Source organism: Arvicanthis niloticus, chromosome 2 (assembly GCF_011762505.2).
Source record: "Arvicanthis niloticus isolate mArvNil1 chromosome 2, mArvNil1.pat.X, whole genome shotgun sequence".
Classification (NCBI taxonomy): domain Eukaryota; kingdom Metazoa; phylum Chordata; class Mammalia; order Rodentia; family Muridae; genus Arvicanthis; species Arvicanthis niloticus.
The window spans coordinates 149,109,967-149,132,533 of record NC_047659.1 but is presented as its reverse complement, the minus strand read 5'-3'; the positions used below and the strand labels follow the sequence as shown (position 1 = coordinate 149,132,533).

Genomic DNA, 22,567 nt, shown 5'->3' with positions numbered 1-22,567 from the left:
TATTATGTATGAAATAGCAAATGGATTACAAGCAGAGTAAATTGGATATGTTGGCCTAAGTTTATTTTATTCATAATAAATTAAACTTAGAAACTAATACGAAAAGATAAATATATATTTAATCCATATACCCTCTCAGGTAAAAGTAATATAAAATAATAATACAAGTCTGAATCTTTCTTTAAAATAGGTAACATGAACATATATATTTAAATATTATTGTCTATTTTTAAGGACATGATATATGTAATCATACAATTCTGGTCACAATGGTATCTCATTGAATCCTATCCCAATTCTAGTACACAACATGGTCTCTATCCCTTAAGATTCTAAATTATTTTTAAATGGTTGACTGCTCCTAGACTAGTAGATGCTATTCATAATGGACATTGTCCTCACTCACATTAGAACAACATATCTGTTCTTTTAAATATAATAAATACATATTTGAATTTTATACAGACATAAACATGTTAATGATTTAAGAAATATTTATATCCAGTAAAGCCTCTTTAAAAACAAATAAATATAAAATGATTGAAAGATCCACCTCAGGGCTTGTGTCTTATTTTCTAAATTAAACAACAAACATTATATATATATATATATAATGTGAATTTGTCTCCTGACATATTAAGTAAAATATTTTTGATATGACTGAGTGCAGGATATCTACAATCACATAAGGAACAATTTGTCAGTTTTATGCAAGTAAAACCAATAATTTCACTGCTATCCTAGAGTGAACTATGATAATTTTGAAATGTGGAGCCACTGAGAACTTAGAAAGAGGGGATAAATTGCTTATTCCCCGCTCTTAAAGAAATATTCTCACAACAGATTGTCAATTTATTTGTTTAACCTATCGTATCCTACTGTATTAACATTTATAAAATGTTAGAATGGTCTAAAGATGGGAATGGTTTTAGTAAAGAAGGAGGTATATAAAGATTAGGATGAAATGTCCAAAGTAAGAAGAAAAAATACAAAGCCTTTGGAAATTCTGAAGGAACAAGTTAGGTATTGAAGACACTTAGATTATGAGACTTATGGGAAATACATATGGGATTAAAGTCTCTGTCTTCAGATCCACTTTTATGACAAACTGGCTGTGATCTAAGTTTTATTCTATCCTGTGTCCAGTGTTCATTGAGGAAAGTCAAAATACAGGGATGATTCCCTCAGAGCTTCTATGGGAAGTCACACTCAGTCCAAGCAAGGATATCAAGTAACATTCACTAAGAGGGAAAATAGTACAAAGAAAAGCTTGAATATACAGAGGTTCTTCAGAAGGTCAAGTGATAACCTAGACCAGCAATTTCGATAGACATTAACAGAAGGTCAAGAGAAGTTGATTTTGCTAAACACGTAATCTTAAGCAGGCATATGTAAAGTATGATCACTTTCAGAATGCAGTGTGTCTCTTTAGCAAGTGAAGGGACAAGAAATTATGTTTGATCTTGTGAAATGTTATTTAGAAAATAAATTCTCACTTCTGATTCTCTTTGTCATATATAGATGTATCTGAATATCCCAGATGAAAGAAAAGCCCTTTGCTTACTTCAGCATGGCAGGGTCTACATACAGCTGAGAAAAACTGAACAACATTATTAAATACTGAGGCCAAATCTAAAAGCTATATTTACCAAATATAGAACACCATCTCACTACCAAAGAGAACTTCTCACTAATAGACTGTGTCCTTCACTACAGTAACCATGCATGCTCCCTGATTTAAATGTGATGTAGGAGCAGCAGGTACAGGCTCTTAATGCAGGGTTCTGATGAAGCAAACAGCTGTCTCAAGTTATATCCTTTTGTGAGGGGCTATGGAATATTGTCCAACTCATAACAGATGCACATTTCACCTGATAAAACATAACCCATGTTCATAATGATGCTAGGAGTATTTCCTCAAAATTTAATTCTTCATATATTACACTAGATTGTAATAGAAGAGAATCAGTGGTTGAATATAACCTTATTAGGGGTTGTCCAAAATTCCTCAATATTTTTTTCACCAAACTACTGGCCTTACAAGAATGTCAAAAATATCAGGCTTCTAACACCCAATACAAAGCATGGCATCGGTTTTTAGGTGTTACTCTTGCCTTTTATCTTCCTATAATAAGCATAATACTGCCACAATTATGTTATTAACTACATCCTGAATAGAAATTATGATGGTCCTAACAGTCTGGCTTTTGTGTATTGTGGATGTTACCTGACTCGCCTAACAGAATCCTTCCATGTGTGCTGCCTTCCATGACTGTCTTATTTGAAGAATCTTTGTCATCTCTTTTGTTTTATTTTTTCCCCTTAGAAGGACTCTTCTCTGAGGCACCATAACTGCTGCCCTTTCTATATCACGCCTTTGGTCAGTTTAACAATCTAGAAGAGCCGGGCGGTGGTGGCGCACGCCTTTAATCCCAGCACTTGGGAGGCAGAGGCAGGCGGATTTCTGAGTTCGAGGCCAGCCTGGTCTACAGAGTGAGTTCCAGGACAGCCAGGGCTACACAGAGAAACCCTGTCTCGAAAAACCAAAAAAAAAAAAAAAAAAAAAAGAAGGATTCATTGTATAAACACCAAAAAGTACAGATATCCTCTCAAAGGTGACTACAGTGCCAGCCCACTCATATTCATCTTGTCACAGCATCACCAGTGATGGATTCATGGAAAGACGGGAGAATTTGTGAAAAACCTGAAGAATGGGAAAGGCTAAATACAGGAATGTAAGACACACTGACATACAACCATTTCTTCAAATGAGATAATGAAGGTAGCTCAGTATTTGTGGTGGCCGTGCAAACCAGAGGATCTGAATTACATAAAATGGACTCTTGAAAAATACCTAAGATGCTGATTGGAACTAATATACTGTGTGAGTTATGGATTACATGCAGATCCATTGAGAAAGTTTGGGAATGAGGGAATTTGTTGTACATATCACCCTCGGTGGCTTTGATATATCTATTTCTTTAACATACCTGGATCTATGAAATTGTGTATACAAAGACTATAAACATCCCCAGCACAGGTGTCATCAAGTGCACACACAGACACCCCACTCAGAAAGACACACACATAAACAAACACACCCACACAGACACACACCCTGACACATACACAGACACACAGAAACACACACACACAAACACACACAACACATAGACACACACACATAACCACACAAACACACAAGCACACACAACATGACACACATACATACTGACACACAGACACAGCTCAACACACACAGACACACACAAATAAACACACACACACAGAGAATGAACACAGACACCCACACAACACAGAAACACAGAGACACACACAAATAAAAGATCCTACAACATGAGGAACTTCACTGTATTCTGTATTTATCTAATTTTCACTGAAACTGGCATGAGATGTTCTCTCATTTTTGTAAGTTGAAGTTTACAGAGAAGGACCAATTTGGTTTACATCAGAAGTATAGAAATTTTATGCTAAAACTACAAACTTTAGGATATTTGAAAACTACAATCATTATACAATATTCAATGTGAGTCTAGGCAGGAGAAGAAGAAGAAGAAGAAGAAGAAGAAGAAGAAGAAGAAGAAGAAGAAGAAGAAGAAGAAGAAGAAGAAGAAGAAGAAGAAGAAGAAGAAGACCACAGAGAAGCCGTCTGACAAGTGTTACCATTTGATGCCAGGAAAGGCCTATGTGCTGTTCTTACTACATGCAATTACTGATAAACTGTGATCTAGGATGATCTCAAACTCATTGTGTCCTGCCTGAAGATATGCTTAAATGTTTTTCTTTCTGCCCCAACTCCTGGGTGCTGGGGTTATAAGCATGAACACTAAGTCTACTCATACAGTACTTCTGAATCAGACTAGATCTTTGCTCCCATTAAACAAAAACTCTACAAATTATCATACATATCAATATGTTTTTAAATTAAATAAGAGTTTCCTGAGGAGCTGGGAACATGGTAAAAACTACACTGGCAAGGTGGATAACAATTAACACTTTTATGGAACATAACAATTAAAATGATAACATTTATTTTAAAAGAAAAATTAATAATACGTGGGTGTTCAGCTTGCTGAATGCCTTTGTACCACATGCGTGCAATTCCCACAGAGGCCAGAAGCAGGCATCACATTCTCCAGAATTGGAGTTCAAGAGGTTTGTAGCTGTCATGTGCATCCTCTGAAACTGCAACAAATTTTCTTAATGGAGAACACATCTTTCCTGCCCATACTACAATTGACTTTTGTCCTTCCAATCAAGTGTTCTGGATCACTCCCAATCAAAGAGAAAACCCATGCAAACCTTTAGTGACAGGTACCTGAGGTAAGCGTGCTAATTGTCTTACACTGCCACACATCCATGGAAGACTCCTGTGAATTCAGGATCCAGACAGAGGATCACTGATCATCAGTCTGTAACAGATTTGTCACCTCACATCTAGGATAACAATGCATATTAGAACCATCAGATGACATATACAGTTGAGAAGACCCTCCTGGATCTGGGTTAACAGTGTTGGAAGGAACTTTACTACTAGCTGGAGAGGATAGAGCCTGCCTCAGGGTTTACATGTATCTGGTGGATTCTTGTACAATTGTATTATTTGTGTTACATTTTTCCACTTTTGCTATTGACTTTCTTTTCTAATACCTGTAACAGCCCAGCATCAAAGCATCACCTGAACAAAAGGTTAAGGGAAGGTGGCCATTTTGAATTTGTATCTGAGCTGAGATGGTTGTGAGGCCAAACTGCTCTAAAAGTATTCAGTGCTTGTCTAGTATATTAGCCAGAGTTCTATAGGATACCAAACTAATTGAATAAATGTCTCTTTATTTAAAGGCTATTGTTTAGAATGACTTAGAGGCTGTGATGGCCTAGCTAATTCAACAATAACTAGCTATAAAGGTCAAGTGCAGGGATCCAGTAGTTGCTCAGTCCACAAGGCTTGATGTCTCAGCTTAAGTTTAGAATAAGGTGGAATTCCAAATAAGGTGGCCCTAATGTCAGTGAAGGAATGGACTTGCTATCAAGTTGAGAGCAAGCAGCTAAAGAGCGAACACCTGTTGTAGTAATTATTTTTTAAAAGCAGCCACTGGTTAAGCCACCTGGCTAAGCTGCAGAGTCTCTATATTGAGCTCAGCCACTATATTGCACCACCAGCTAGAAACCGGCAGCGAGAAACACCAGCCCTGCCACCCACGGGTCGCCAACATGGGAGATCGCTCTGCCAATCTTCTACTCTGTCTCCGTAAGGCTGGGCATTGCCACCAAGCACTTGGGCTCAGTACAAATGAAACTCTAATGCTTAGATTATCCAAAGGCTTATATATTTAGTAATGATCAATAACAAGATACCCTTGTAATCAAAGGTGTAACCCAGAACCCAACCTAGATATACCAACTACCTTTGACTGCTACAGACAAGCGAACATCAGCCTCCATGTCCCCTCTCTCATACTCTGTCAAACCCTTAGTTCCTCCTCTTCCTTCTCCTCCTTCTCCCATTTCTCCTCCTCTTTCTCTCCTTACTTCTCCTCTTCTTCCTCCTCCTCCCTTTACTCCTCCTCTTCCTCTCCTTACTCCTTCCACCTTAGCTACTCCTACAGCCTTCTCCTTCCATACCATTATATAGGCTTGCAGTAAAAGTCATGGATCAGATCAGAGCTGGGGTTTTTCAGATCAAACATCTGGATTAAAGCTGTGTCTTCCAATATCAAGATTCAGATTAAAGTCACTTCCGGGGTTTTAGTTAATTCCAGATGTAATAGAGTTAACAATAAAAGCAGCAATCTTAACTCTACCCCATGTCAACTTCACACACAACCATATCTGTTTTGTCATGGTTAATTCCCAAATGAAAAAATAACATGTCATAATAATGCCCAAATGTTACTGTTCCAGCCAAAAGGAAAACCATTACGTATTGGACCAGGTCATAATTATGCCTAAAATGATTGAGCTACCCCTTATACAAGCACAGACACATAAAAATGTACACAGCTGACTTCCCACAGAATAGATCATCCTAACTACTTGGTTACTGAGTGTATGCTCAGCTGAACTTACCTTTTGATCAGTATTTACATGGGTCATATGTATCTTTATATCCTTTGACCATTTTGAGAGATCTTTCCACATACTTCTTCCTTTTATGACTTTCTCAACAATATTCTAATTGTTCTGTCTCCAAGTCTCTGACAGTTAAGCCATCCCACTGTTTATAGCTGATGATTCAATGAATAATCACACATTTCCAAACATATGCATGAGCATGACTACTGCATGAAGCTCTGAACTATGGTGATTTTCCTTTACTGGTGTCTTTCAGAATTGTCCAAGAAACATGTTTTTATGCTGCAGTTGTTCACTTCTTGATGGGGTCTGCATAACAGGCAGAACTCTTAGTAAAGCAGGACCTAGTTATTTCTTCCTCAGTCATTTGATGATAGGGCCTGTACTAGGAAGTCATAGGTGCATGTATAATACCAGGGGCATTGTACAGGAATAGAAACTAGGCTTCTAGGCAATCATGTACCTAGTTGCCCCTTCCCCAGCAAAACCCAAGGCTATCTCCACTCTCTAGGCTAATCCCAAACAAGACTAGAGTTTTCAAGTTACACCCTCAACAATACCAGGGTCTCCAGGTTATTCCCCCAACAAACCTGCACCTAGGGTTACAAGTCCATGCCTAACAAGCACTAATGCAGAGGGGAGGTGGAGCTAAGTTTATTATGTGACTCCCAGCACCAGCCAAATATGTTAAAGGCCACAGCAGCTTTCCAATTAGATGCTTGCACACATACTTTCTACTTGCTGCTTACAATAAAGCCTTTCCCCACAGACATTTGGGGCTCCACCATCACCAAAACATTCTTGGCTGATGCTGGTGCATTGGGGATGGGGGCAAGCTAGCTCAAATAGAATAAAGACCCTGCTGGGAGTTGCATCAGATCGGCTCCTGTGTGTGTCTTTTTGGGGATCACTAACATTTCCCTGTTATGACATGTTCAATTTCTACTAAAATGGAATAGCAGGTGAAGATATTTTCTTTCAAGGGAAGATAGTTCGATAGAGTTGATGGTAGAGCCTTGCTCCAATATTCAAAATCTATGATTCACAATAAACACCTGCCAAAGGTTCCAAACAACATTCTTTGCAGCACTGAGCAGCAGAGAAAGGATTGGGTGATCAAGTCAATTTTCAATTACATACAGAGGCAAGCCTCAGCTACAGGCAACATTCCTATGAACAGAAATAAATAATAAGCAGGAGTTTTTAAAAATGGAAAATTCTTTTATTTATAAAAAAGATTTATTTATTTTATGTATATGAGTACACTGTTGCTGTCTTCTGACACACGAGAATAGGGCATTGGATCCCATTACAGATGGTTGTGAGCCACCATGTGGTTGCTGAGAATTGAACTCAGGACCTCTGAAAGAGCAGTCAATGCTCTTAACCACTGAGCCATCTCTCCAGCCTGAAAAAAAAATTCTTAATGACTTGGGATTGAAGGGGAATGAGAACCGACAAGAGAGTATAGCAGTGTTGCATTTGAAATCAATAATTGACTTTTAAAACAAATATATGTAGAATGAATTTGGTAGCGTTCCTTCTGTTTCTATTTTGTGGAATAGTCCAAGGTGTATTGGTCTTAGCTCTTCTTTGACAGTCTGGTAGAATTCTGCACTAACACTACCTAGCCCTTGCCTTTTCTTCGATAGGAGGTTTATAATGCCTGCTTTGATTTCCTAAGGGGTTATACTACAGTTTAGATAATTTATCTGATCTTGATTTAATTTGGGTTCATGGTATCTGTCTAGATAATTATCCTTTTCTCTGGCTACACATTTCATCTAGACTTTCCAGTTTATAGAAAGAACTAAAGATTTTTAAGAATTTCCTCAGTTTCTCTTGTTATGTCTCCCTTTTCACTTCTGATTTTGTTAATTTGGATACTGTCTCTGAACCCTCTGATTAGTCTGGCTAAGGGCTTTTCTATCATATTGATTTTGTCATAGAACCAGCTCTTGGTTTTGTTGAGTCTCTGTACTGTCCTCTTTGTTTGTAATTGGTTCATTTCTGCCCTGAGTTTGATTGTTTCCTGGTGTCTATGTCTCATAGGTGTGTTTGCTTCTTTTTGTTCTAAAGCTTTCTGCTGTGCTGTTAAGTTGCTTTTGTAGGATCTCTCTGGTATGTTTATGAGGGCACTTAGTGCTATGAATTTTTGTCTTACCACTGCTTTCACTGTGTCCCATAAGTTTGAGTATGCTGTGTCTTCATTCTCATTGTATTCTAGAAAGTCTTTTATTTCTTTATTTCTTCCCCGAGCAAGTTATCATTGTGTAGAAAGTTGTTCAGTAAGTGGCTTTCTAATGGTTTTATTATTATTAAAGTCTAGATTAGTCTAGTGATTTGATAGGATGCATGAGAATATTTCAGTCATCTTGTATCTGTTGAGGCTTGATTTGTGACAGATTATATGGTCAATTTTGGAGAAGAAACCGTGAGTTTCTGAGAAGAAACCCTGTCTCTAGAAACCAAAAAAAAAGTATAGACGGTGTGTTCAGAGTCACAAAGGGAGTGCTTAAGACTCATGGGGGTGTGTCCTGTGATACAGGAAGCCTGTTTAGAACTCTGTCCAGAGTCACAGGGAGTGTGTTTAAGGCTCAGGTAGCATGTCCTGGGTCACAGGAGCATGTCCTGAGTCACAGGGGGCATGTTTAGGACTCTGGGGGTGTGTTTAAGACCCAAGAGGCGTGTCCTGAGTCACAGGAGGCATGCTTAGACTCTAGCATGTATTCTTTCATGATAATGAATGTTGGGCCTAACACGAGGTCTAATCTCCATTCCACCTTCACCGTTCAGTCATGTACACAGGTGGAGGGGGCGAACAGGCCCTAGAGAGATTTACATACTAATGAGGTACCTGAAGGCCAGAGGTGGAGCCATTAAACATTCCTCCCCAGCCCCTCCCCCCTTCTCCCCTCCCCTTTTAACTCAGGTCGATCCTGGGTTTATGGGGGTATGCATCCAGATCCATCCACCATCCGACATGTGAATAAACCAGTTTTGGAAACCCAAGGGCTTCATCGTGTGTTGGGGCTGCACCGCTATGAGGAACCGTGAGGAGCCACGGAGAGGCTTTTGTTAATGAACAGCTGGGCCCAACTTCCAGCTGGAGGAACCCAGAGCGTTCCCAGCCGACTACCCACAGCATGGCGGGAAAAACCCTGGGATCCCCAGCCCTTTTTCCCAACATCTGGCGCCCAACGTGGGGCACAACCACCCATGCGTCTACAAGAATCATCCTGGCTGAGTCTGCTAAACAAGTATACTTCCTGCGAGATGTGAAGTCTCTTGGTCCTCTCTCAGCGCGCCCCGCGTGCTCCCCGCCTCCATCCTGCCGGAGTCCAAGACCCCAGATGGAGGCCCATCTCGACGCTTGGACCTGCTGCAATGTGCCCCCAGTCATCGTTTTTTGCCGCGCCCCCCCACCGAGGCTGGGGCCCAAAACGGAGATTTCCCACTGAGAGACTCCTACCACAGGGTCTGCCTTGCGCACTGTGAGTGCCCTGCTTAGCCCCTGCTCCTCTACAATAGCCCTATCTCTGACAAAGGATGGTGCAGACCAGTGACAGAGATCCACACGCGTGCACCCATGCACAGGCCTACATTGTTTCCCACAGGTGGTGGACAATGTGCGCAGAGCCAGCTCCACAAGCGCCCCCCACTGGTGTCTGCAAAAACCGTGAGTAACATCTCTCTCTCTCTCTGTCCACCGTACCCCCCTTTCTCTCTCTGATTCTTAGCTATAGCCTAACCCTTGCCTAATACAAAAGAACTAGGTCTCTCTCCCCACGTGTTCTCCAGCTCATGGGCAAGATGGAGGCAGCTTCTTAGCCCCCCACTCTTCCCATCCCCCCAGCTCCACAGAGGGGGTTCCTTCACAGCTAATAGCTGTCCTTCAAGCCACAGCAACTGCTGTAACCCTCTTTCTAAGACTCTTTCCCTTGGCTGACAAACTCCTTCTCGTGGCTGAGACCATCATCCCTCTCTCTCTCTTTTTCTCTCTCTCTTTCTCTCTCTCAAAATTGCCAACTCCAAACTCTAGCCCCTAGCACCCTGCCAGGTAGCTTCTTTAAGGGACAGTAGGATGTTCAGCTCTGTTCCTAGGCCCCCTTGGTAGAGTGCTGGGTTTGAGATAGCCGGGGGACCCAACAGGACATTGCCTGTCAGGGACGTCAATTATCTCCCCATGCTCCCAGATTCCAGACTACTCCACAGGGTCCACATCTCTCATTAACCTGCACCTTGCAGACTACAGATGATACAGTGCCGCCCCTCTTTTTATGAAAGAAAAGAGGGTGGGATGTTGGGCCTTGGATGAGGTAACTCCATTTAACCTGTTACCTTCAGTCACGTAGGACACAGGTAGAGGGCATGATTAACAAGTCTCTACCTCCAGAGATTTAAATATTAATGAATTATCAAAAGGCCAGGGGCATAGCTAATTAAGTTATTCCCTCCCCCTTTTTCTTCCCTATAAAATGAGACTCCCCTGGCCTTTGGCAGGGGAAGCGCGTACCACCTACATCCATTTACCATGTCATGAACAATAAAGCTTTGGAAAACCGGACTCCACGTGTCATATGGTCTCTCCGCCAGATTCCCAGCTCTTGGAACCCTGGAACCTTGCCAATGCAGCCGCCGGCCCGCCCACCGACAGCTGCATGAATGTGGGACCTTCCAGGGGCAGTGTGGAAGCCCGCCGCCGAAACCCCGCCGCCGGACTCTCCCCCCCACCCCCTGCCGGCGAGATTTCTTCCCCACAAATGAAGACTAGAGAATTGTGCCAAGGCTTGACTGTATTAAATACACTCACAGGGTTTCTGTCTTAGTGTTTCCATTGCTATGAAGAGAAATGTACAAGTCAACTCCTATAAAAGCAACAGTTTAATTGGGACTGGCTTACAGTTTCAGAGATTTAGACCTTTTTTGTCACGGCAGGAAGCAAGGCAGGCATGAAAGAAAACATGATGCCACAGCTCAGGAATAAAACTCTTGGGGTCTCCAAAGTAATTTCAAAATTACAGCTTCTTGTTCCGGTATCTGGGATCCACACATGATCATCTGTGCTCCTCAAAAGCTGGGTCTCTCTCCAGCTCTTCCCTCTATAGTACACTAGGTTCTGCTTGACTCCACTCAACTGCTGCTGCTGTTCTGTCTGCTCATCCCACGGGACTGACATCTTCAATATATCGGGTTTTTCTGTGACAGTCTTCACTGTGTTCCTCTCATGCTTCCTTCATAGTGCCAAGCCTTAGCTACACTGCATGAAACATTAATGCCTTAAAACTAGTGCCACCTGGATGACTGTTACACAGGACTGAGTCAAGCTGCACCACAAGGTACAACCTTGGCTACCTATGGAATACAACTTCTTTCTCCTCTTAGAAAACACTTACCAGAAGATTTTTCATCAGTGGTGCTGATTTCTTCTTCATCCCCACTAATTTTTTAACTATGACTAACTAGCATCGTCTCAGTCGTCCCTTCTATTCTTGCCTCTAAAGCCAGAGCCACATAAACAAAGCTGCTGAGTTCCTCTGCTGGCTAGGGCTGGAACATGGCCCCTTCTATTACGTCATCACCAGCTTTCTATTTTTCAAAAGCTTTACTGCCTAAGCTCGGCTGTCCTTGAACTTGCTCTGTAGATTAACCTTGAACTCAGATCTGTATGGCTCTGTATTCTGAATGCTGGGTAATCCGTGTGTAACACTTTGTCCATACCTAAACTTTTCCTTACTTAAAACATGTTCTGTACCAGGATGACTTGAATCAGAGATCTGCTTGACATTTTTCTGTAATTTAAGGCACGTACCTCCATGCCTGTCCTTAAGTATTTTATTTTAGATCTTAAAATGATAACCCAGAATAGTAATCACAATCCATCAATTGTCAACTTCACACATACTGGTAACTCTTGTTTCCACATGAAAACAACTAGGTAATACTAATGCCTAACACGATATAGTTCTCCTTTGTCCAACTTCACGTTCATAAGTTTAGGTGGATGGAATCTTGCACTAACGTCACCATTCCTTTAATTCCATTTAATATCATTGATCACAGAATTTAGCTTCATTCAACTTCCTGGTCAGATTTTCTCTTTTGACCTAACATGTTATATTTTTTTTCTCTCTAAGATTACTATGCTTGCTCAAAACAATCATCATGAGAATAAACATAGGTCAAAGACTTTGCTGGCTTCATTGAGACTTCCTTTGTCAATGCAGTGAACATCAACTTCTTTACCTTATCTTCAGAGACACTCTACAGACAAGGGCAAAAGGCAGCAACATTCTTCTGCAAAACATCATAAAAACTATACAAAAAGTTCAAATCACCCTCAGTACATATGTGTTTCATAATCCGACTAGGACAGCCCATTAAATTCCACTTAATGCATATACAAACCCAAAGTCTAAAAATTCACATTGTTCCATAAAACAAAACAAAAAACATGGTCAGGCCTATCATAACAATACTTAAGTCTGGGGTACAACTTCTGTCTTAGATAGAATTTCCATTGTTAATGAGAGACATTGTAACCAAGGCAACTGTGTTAAAAGCAAATATTTAATTGGGCCTGGCTTACACTTTCAAATGTTTAGTCCATTGCCATCATAGCAGGAATGTCAGCATGCTGGCAGCCATGATGCTGGAGAAGGAGCTGAGAGTTATGTATCCTCATGTGAAGGCATTCAGGAAGAGACTGTCTTCCAGCCAAGTGGTAGGAGGGTCTGTTTTATACTGGCCTGAGCTCCAAAGATCACCACCATAGTGATTCAATTCCTTCAAAAAGGTAACATCTCCCACAAGGCACATCTCTTAATATTGCCACTTCTTAGGGTCAAACAAACTTAAGTCACCATAGTTTATTTCTACTATAAATTGTTTCATACTTTTAAAAATGATTAGGACATGCAGAGGCTTTAACATGTTGATTACTTTCAGATGGTTTCTCTCTCATATGTGTTCATTTCTGTATTCAGAAACCACTGTGGCATGTAAACAATTTCCCAACTTTAGAACAATCAAAAGGTTTCTGCTCAGTTTGTGTTCTTTTCTGTCTTTGGAGACTACAGAGATATGCACAGGCTTTACCACGTTCATTACATCTGTAAGGTTTCTCTAAAGCGTATGTTCCTTTAAGTGTTTGGAGAGTACAGTGACATGCAAAGGCGTTATCACATTGACTACATTCATAAGGTTTCTCTCTGCACATTTTCTTTTGTGTATTCAGAGATGACTGTGTCTTGGAAAGGCTTTACCTCATTCATGACATTCAGTTTCTTTCCAGTATGTGTTCTATTATGATATTGGAGACCACTCTGACGTGAAAAGACTTTACCACATTGATTACATTCATAAAGTTTCTCTCCAGTATGTGTTCTTTTATGTCTTTGCAGAGTACTTTGACGTGAAAAGGCTTTACCACATTGATTGCATTCATAAGGTTTCTCTCCAGTATGTGTTCTTTTATGTCTTTGGAGAGTACTGTGCCATGAAAAGGCTTTACCACATTGATTGCATTGATAAGGTTTCTCTCCAGCATGTGTACTTTTATGGACTTGGAGATGACTGCGTTGTGAAAAGGCTTTACCACATTGATTACATTCATAAGGTTTCTCTCCAGTATGTGTCCTTTTATGGTCTTGGAGGCCACTGTGACATGAAAATGCTTTACCACATTGATTACATTCATAGGGTTTCTCTCCAGTGTGTGTTCTTTTATGTCTTTGGAGATGACTGGATCTTGCAAAGGCTTTACCACATTGATTACATTCATGCGGTTTCTCTCCAGTATGACTTTTTTCATGCCTGCAACAATAATGGGTACATGTGAAAGCTTTATCACATTCATTATCCTGATCAATTCTTTTATCAATATGAATAAATTTTGCAGTTGGTCTAATAATAAAGAACACTCAGATCATAAGGTTTTATCCCTTTGATGTTCATGGTTGTACTTGCTCACTGTGGGTTGCTTTACCTCTTTGAAAATACCTGTGATGGTAAAATCATGTAGCTCACATTTATAACATCCTTTTTCTATATGAGATTTCTATATCATGTATTTCACATGACTGAAGACATCAGAGTATTAAAACACTGACTGTATTCTTGGTTTTTCCTGTAGTGTGAATCACACCACAGCAGCACTGTGAACCAGGACAAACAGAAGAATTTTCAAACTTCTAGTACCTAGAGAGATTTTCTGCACTGGGACTTGGGGATGTCCCCACTAATGTCAGAAAACCAATTAATTGCAAATGTCTTTCGTATTCAGAAAGTCTAACAAAAAATGCTACATATCTTCTCATTGTTCTGGAGTAGAAAGAGGTACGTTGCTTCTTTCAACATCCCTATGCTCACAAGGTTTTATCCATTCTGACAATTGATATACCCAATAATAGAAGAACGAGTGAAAGGTTTCCAAATTGAATTCATATCATTTGACATTTTTTTTGTAGACATGTGGTACATGGATTAAGGTTTCTCCACAACTTTCTTCACTCTCACTAACTGACCACTCAATAAACTTACAAATGTCACTACAATAATATGAGTATCACCAAATTTACCATGGACTATTTGCTTATTAGATGGCTTTGGATATATATTTATCACTATTCAATGTGCATCATCTAAATATTATGAGACTATTCAGATTGGTAGTCCCACAGCAAAGCTCTAATGGAGCTACAAATCAATTAAAGGTATCTCTTAAGGCATTGTTTCCATGTCTTCTTCCTTAGAGGAATGCCTTACAAACATAAGTCAGATAACTGACATTGAGGAACATGGCTTTGTGAGAATATTATAATCATAGCTATACTTAAAGGACTGGTTTTTTTTTTTTTTTTTTTTTTCACACTTGCTTTTCTTTAGGGCTTCCAGAACACATTAAAATTTCCTCACAGGCATATTTGTATCATCTTGCACATGAAAACTACCTTTCACGCCTTCTAAAACTTTGAGGTTGTTCTTCAACATGATGATCTTCCCAACTGTAACCTAAAACACAGTACCAGAAAATAAATGATACAGTATTGGAAATTATGTAAAATTCAAGTTACTGTGAATTTTGACAGCACTGAACCTGATTTATTCAGCTTAATCTTCCTTGTTCTCAATTGAAATAACAGAGATTCATCAATAACCAAGAATCACTTGTTCCATTATTTTGAAAAGCAAAACAAAATTCACAGTCTTACCTATAGCAGTGAGGTTCCGGTAGGTCTCCAGCATCACATCTTTGTAGAGATTCTTCTGGAAAGGATCCAGCAAATTCCACTCTTCTGCAGTGAAGTTCACATGCACATCATCATAAGTCACTGCATCCTAAAATATCCCACACATGGGTACAACACAAAGCATGATCCTAAAATCACTGTAAATAAATGGATATTTTCTAGACAATGTAGTAATGTAATTCTGGTGCTTCCTCCACTTATTTCCTGAAACAGAAGTTATAATCTAATCATTCTGTCATTTTTAGAAGAAAATTGAATTGTAAGTTTCACCTGTGTTGCTTCTGATCTCTTTGAATAGGATATAGCCTTGCAACACAATTGGCAACTGAGAGGGATATACAGGGGAAACAGATCAACTGTACTGAGCACACATCTGAAAAGTTGAATGAACAATTACTAACTACAAAAATGATGGGCAAGCTGTGTATATTTGCTCATGTCTTTAATCACAGAGGTACAAGCAGGTGTATGTCATTGAGCTGGATGCTGGCAATTTCTATGTGATGTGTTGCAGGACATCAAAGTTACATATTAAGACCCTCACTCCCCTGTAAAAATCTTCCAAGGAAATAAAAATGACAGAGAGAACTCATGATTCTTTACTGAACTTCCTACAAAGAATTATACATTCACTGCAGTTCTATATCCATCTTGCAAAAACATGAAGTGAACCATTTTAAACAGCAACATTGATAAATTTTACTACAAGGGAATGCATGTTTAAACGATTAAAAATAGACAGATGAAGCCGGGCGGTGGTGGCGCACGCCTTTAATCCCAGTACTTGGGAGGCAGAGGCAGGGGGATTTCTGAGTTCGAGGCCAGCCTGGTCTACAGAGTGAGTTCCAGGACAGCCAGGACTACACAGAGAAACCCTGTCTCAAAAAACCAAAATAAATAAATAAATAAATAGGACAGATGAAAATATTAGTAATGTATATGTTGATCAGAAATAAGAAACATAGGGCAAGAAAGACAGCTCAGGAGTGGAAAGCTCTTGCTGGTCTTCCACATAATGGTAGTCAGTTTCTAGTATTTACATGGGGATCAACAACTACCCATGACTTCAAGATCAAGAGGACTGAGGACATCTTCTGACAAAAGTAAAGATGAGGCACACATGATATTCATATCCATCCACACAGGCACAATACTCTCATTTATTCAAAAATTTCAAAACAAACACAAGGGTAAGGCAGAACGACATACACCTGGAATCTAATGAGTGTGAAGCCTCAGGCAGTATTGATATCATGAACATATGTCATTCGAAGAAAATATATATATATATATATATATATATATATATATATATACACACACAAATTTTAAAATTAACAACGTGGATGAAGAGGTACACAGAAGCATGTGCTTATTTTACAAAAAACAGGTCAGGTGAGTTCTGTGGTTTCTATATCTACAATAAGGACAGGAAGTGCTTCACAGAGATATTTTATCTTGAAAACAATAAACAAAAGATATAAAGTTAAAAATATAAATCCACCAGGCTTGCAAAACAGCTTAATATTGAATACCAACTGTTTATATTGTATCTTACATGATTTAGGGGCTGAGACCAAATGGGGAATGTATGGGAACATGAGAAGAAAGCTGAAGAATCAGTTTCAACCACAACACAGTAGACACACTAAACAAAATATGTCCTGTCTAAAAAGAAATACAGGGGTAAAGCTGGAGCAGAGAGTGGGGGAATGGCCAATGAAAACTTGCCCAACTGGAGACCCTCCTTATGAACAAGCACTAATCCATGATATTATTAGGGATAGTCTGTTATGCTCCCACACAGGAGCCTTGCATAATTGTCCATTAAGAGGCTCCACCCAGCAGCTGACTTGAAACAGATGCAGAGAGAACCATAGTCAAACATTGAATGGTCCTTGGGGACTGTTATGGAAGAGTTGGGGGAAAGATTGATGGCCCTGAAGAGGATAGGAACTCTACAGGAAGACCAACAGACTCAACTAACCTGGACCCTTGGGGACACTCACAGACTGATCCACAAACTAAATAACACACAATCTAGACTAAGGCCCCTGGAACATATGTAGCAGATGTGTAGCTCAGTCTTCATGATGGTCCTCCAACAACTGTACCAGGGGCTGTCCCTAAAGCTACTGTCTATCTTTGGAAAATGCTCCCTGAACTGGGCTGCCATATCTGGCTTCAATGGAAAGGATGAACTTAACCCAGCAGAGACTTGATGCACCGTGGTGTGGAGATAGCCAGGGGCCCACACCTTCTCAAAGGAGAAACAGAGGATAATGGATAGAGGGACTCTGTGCAGGTGGTAGACCTAGAGTAGTGACTTCACAAAGTTCATAGCCATTTTATTTATAACAGCTTGAAACTGGAAAAATCCCAGATGTCACTCAACCAAAATATGGATATAGGAAATGTGGTTCATTTACAAAAGGAAAAACTATTCAGCTATAAAATACAAGGACATTATCCATTTAAGGCAAATGGATACAACTAGAAACTATTATCCTGAGTGAGGTAACCCAGACCTAAAAGCACATGCATGTATGTACTCACTTACAAGTGAATAATAATCATAAAAAAAGGAAACCCACACTACACTCTATAGACACAAAGAAGCTAAACAAGAAGGAAGGCCCAAATGAGCACGGTTGAATCTCACTCAGAAGCGGGAATAAAACAGTCATAGGAGGCAGATGGAAGAGAGAGAACTGGATTGGAGAGCAGATAAGAAGGGGAATCGGGGAGAACCAGCAACAGGTATGGTGAGAGACTATGGAGTTGATCTTAGCTGAGATGCATAGCAGTAAGATATGGATGCTGAAGAGGCCACATCTGCAGTCAGGCAGGACCCCCCAGTAGAGAGTTAGAGACACCAACCAATCCAAAAACCTTTATATCCAAAATTTGTTCTTGTCCACAGAATGCAATCTACAACATAGATTCTGTCCAGCAGCAAAATAACCCTTTGATACCATGTTGTTGTTGTTGTTGTTGTTGTTGTTGTTGTTGTTGTTCTAACTGCTACTCTGCTGCTGTGATTGAATCCTCTAAGCAAAAGCATCTCAGGTAATAAGTGGTTGTTGTACATGGCTCTGACAGATCAGTCTATCATTTTGGGAGCTTAGATTAGAAACTGAAGGCAAAAAGCATGGACAAACACTGTCTCCTGGCTTGCTCTCTTGCTTGGTCACTGTCTCAAGCTCAGCCTGCTCTCTCATCCAGTCCAGGACCACTTAGGGATCCTGCCACCCTCAGTGGAAGAGTCTTCCTTTTTTTGGTTTTTCGAGACAGGGCTTCTCTGTGTAGCCCTGGCTGTCCTGGAACTCATTTTGTAGACCAGGCTGGCCTAAAACTCAGAAATCTGCCTGCCTCTGCCTCCCAAGTGCTGGGATTAAAGGCGTGCACCACCACTGTTGGGCATAGAAGAGTCTTCCTAATCAATCATCAACATAGCAACCAGCCATCCTGATGAGGACACGCCCTCAATTGAAGTTCCTTCAGATGACTGTAGCTCTGTAATGCTGAGAACCAAAAACAAGTATGACACAGACACAATAATAAATGAGGACGTTGTAAAAACCCAAAACCAATGAGCTAACCATATCAATACAGAAGCTCCTGCCACCTCATGAGGGAGTTGGAGTTGTGGCTGAGCAAGGACAAAATAGGGAGGGCACCTGGCTCAGAGCAGGGACGGATACACTGGAATGGGGAGCTTAGAGGCTGTGCTGACCTGGGGTGAGGCATCTATAATCCTGGGTTCCCAGGCCAGTGCTACCAAAGATGTGGCTAAAACAGCTGGAAGGTGGACAGAAAAGCAGATTGTCTCACAGACCCAGAAATGGTCACCACAAAGAACAAGACCTCTGGTCCAAGGAAGATATGCTAAATTTGTTAGAATCGATGAAGAATGACCTTCCATCTCATGACAGCTCCAAGTTCAAAACTATAGAGTCACATATGAACTGGGCAGAGGGTAGTTCAGGAGGTGGGAAATGAGGTCTTTGTCTTTCTACCCTGTAAAACAAGGTAGGCAGAGCCTGATTTTGCCCTGGATGCTGTCTCAAAAGGCTCTCTGTCATGGACTAGTCAATGGGTCTAGGTCCTGTTGTTAAGAAGGATTTAACCCAAGGTGTGGGGCTAGAAACTAAATCGATTAGGGTGGAATCTGTCTCATTTCCTCAGTGAGAGAATAACAAAGTGCCACACACAAAGTAGACAGCCACAAGGGGGCGCTAAAGGCTTCCCAGCAGATTCCTCCACTTGAACAAAGGAGAAAATGAAGACAGGATGGCAAGTGTGAGCCCTGTCAGGGTTCCAAGTCTGCTCTAACCTTCCCAGAAATTAAGACCAGAGAAACAGCATCCACTATACCAGGCTCTGGAACTCTTCGAAGCACTTCGGGGCTATGACTCTCCAGTGTATCCACTGTAGCAGGGTTCCATGTTCAATTTAGTTATCTCCCTCCACAGATACTCAAGAAAAACCTGAAAACCAAGGCACACACACACAAATCTGGCAGACAAGCCACTGACATAGAAACAATGGTTCATCTTAACAACCGGCCTTTCAATCCTTTAGTTGGGAGTCCTGAGGGTCTTGGGGTTCCAGTCAATGCATTAAGATGTTATATCCAAGTCAGAGAGACCCCAATGACCAACAAGGAGCCTATTGTAATGCAAACACATGGAGGTCTTTATTATGAGCTCTGTAATAAGGATTCTCACCAGTCAGCCTCACGTGAGATCAAATCTGAGAGAACAAGTCTAGGAGTGCTGGGTATTTATTTCAGTTACAGCAAGATTGGGACATTAACATGCAGGCCAGCAACTTAATATTTTAAAAGCTGCATGACTGGCATAATCTGCAGGAACTAATCAAGGGGGCAAAATCATCTGACAACCATGATGGGTAGACTAACTTTTTCTCTGTAAGATGTATTAGTTATCAATATGTAGCTTAATCCTGCTATTGTATTTTGACTGGCTGTTGACAAGGAGGCGTTGTCATAGGATGTTTAGTCAAATGGACTTTGTGCACTCTCTAAAACAGAATTAATTGGGCTTTACAAACTCATCTTTGTGCCTGAGGTCCTTATTATTGAAAGATGCTCCTGTTCAAGCACAAGCCATGCATGGCAGTCGAAAAGGTACTTGATCCAAAGACCTGCCTCACTATCTGTTACTGCACTGTCTGGAACTGTTTTCCTGAGCAGGTACCCCACAGCTCTGGAATCTCAAAATATTGGGGTTTCAAAGGTAACTTCAATATTACAGCTTCTTGTTCCAGTATCTGGGATTCACACATGATCATCTGCGCTCCTCAAAAGAGATTGGGTCACTTCTCCAGCTCTTCCATCTATTCCACTCTAGGTTCTGTTTGACTCTGCTCTACTGCTGCTGCTGTTCTTTCTGCTCATCCCATGGGACTGACATCTTCAATATGCTGGGTTATTCCCCTGCAACTAGGATTCGCTGCGTTTCTGTCATACACTCTCATCACCATGCCAAGCCTTAGCTGCTCTGCATGAGATTTATTTATACCTAAAAACCAATACCACCTGGGTGATTCTCACATATGATCAACTCCAGGTGCACAACAAGGTACAACCTTGGCTATCTCTGGAACACAGCTTCTTTGTCCTCTCAGAAAACACTCACCAGAAGATTTCACCTCAGTGATGCTGGTTTCTTCTTCATCCCCACTAATTTTTTAACTATAGCTAAGCAGCATCAATTGTGTCAGTCATTCCTTCTATTCTTTTCTCCCAGAACCACATGGACAAAGCTGCGGAGTTCCTCTGCTTGCTGGGGCTGGAACATGGCCCCTTCTATTACATCATCACCAGCTTTATATTTTTCAACAACTTCACTGCCTAAGCTTGGTTGTCCTGGATCTTACTCAGTAGATGAACCTTGAACTCAGAGATCTGCATGGCTCTGTCTCCTGAATGCTGGGTAATACATGTGTAACACTTTGCCTGTATCTAAGCTTTTCTTTACCTAAAACATGTGCTGTACCAGGAAGACTTGAATCAAAGAACTGCTTGGGGCTCATCTCCTGGGATTTAAGGCATGTACCACTGTGTCTGTACTTAAGTACTTTACTTTAGATCTTAAAATAAAAGCCCAGAATAGTAATCACAGTCCATCAATGGTCAGTTTCACACATACTGGTTACCCTTGTGTCCTCATGAAAACGATGACCGGGTGACAATTGAAAGATATGAAAATTTATAAAGGGTATGAAAAGTTTTTATGACCCCTAGAGCTGAGCCAAGAAGGTAGGCAAGCCGGTTCACTAGCTCCAGGTTCCAGGAACTAGCTGACCACAAAGAAAGCAGAACTAAAAATACAGGCCGGCTGGGTTGTTCCGGGAACTGGCAGACCACAAAGTAGATGGTTGAACAAAATTCAATTCCTGAGAAAAAACATGTACAAGATGTTTCCCACATGACCGACTGAATGATGGGCTGGGACTTTCCACTATTTTTATGATATCCTTCCTTGGTTTCCCCCTAACCCCCCTGGTTTGTGGTTTTTCTTCCTTTAAATACCCTTCTCCCCCTGGCCTCGAGGTTGACACTCCTTGCTCTGAGTCTCTACCTCAGCTGGATGATTCCCGAAATAAAGCCTCTTGCTGTCTTGCCAGTTATTAGAGACTAGAGTGAGGGTCTCCACTCCTGGGGGTCTTTTAATAACAATGCCCAACATGATACAGTTCTTCCTACAAGTCTGGGGGCGTGTCCATAGGCCCGCCTGCCACCGTACCTGGAAGCTCTGGTCATCTCCCAGATCTGCGGCGGCCCAGCGGTGGGCCATCGGGTTGCGTTGCACGGTCTGTGACGTCAGAAGGAGGCCGAGGATACCACCGGGACAGAGTTGATTTTCCCTGACTGTGACAGTGGCAGCGGTTGTCTCGTGGTGCAATCAATCGGCTCCATCTTGTGTGTGCACTGGGCCAGAGCCTTCATGGGAAATGTAGTCTCCCACCGGCCGCCATCTTTCTTTTTTCCTCACGGCATCATGGGATATGTAGTTCAAAGGCCGGCCACCACGTTGGATTGAGTTTGCTGCGCATGCGCATTTAGTTCTTCGACCACCATCTTGGCGCGAGTCCTTATGGGAAATGTAGTCTCCGGCTGCTATCTCTGAGTAGCCCTGGAAGTCCCTGAACTCACTTTGTAGCCCAGGCTGGCCTTGAACTCAGAAATCTGCCTG

The 22,567-nt window shown here is 41.1% G+C and overlaps 2 long non-coding RNA genes across 2 annotated transcripts in view; one reads left to right on the top strand and one right to left on the bottom strand.

Annotated features, from left to right (window-relative positions):
• The window catches only part of LOC143441559 (uncharacterized), a 471,947-nt gene that overhangs the window by 121,258 nt on the left and 328,122 nt on the right, over positions 1-22,567 (top strand). The gene's annotated exons all lie outside the window — the stretch shown is intronic.
• LOC117703862 (uncharacterized) lies at positions 10,872-22,353 on the bottom strand. The gene is made up of 5 exons (XR_004606196.2): positions 22,118-22,353; positions 19,722-19,834; positions 15,306-15,432; positions 15,045-15,105; positions 10,872-13,908 (listed from the first exon to the last, which is right to left on the bottom strand). It is a non-coding gene; the product is annotated as an uncharacterized LOC117703862 (long non-coding RNA).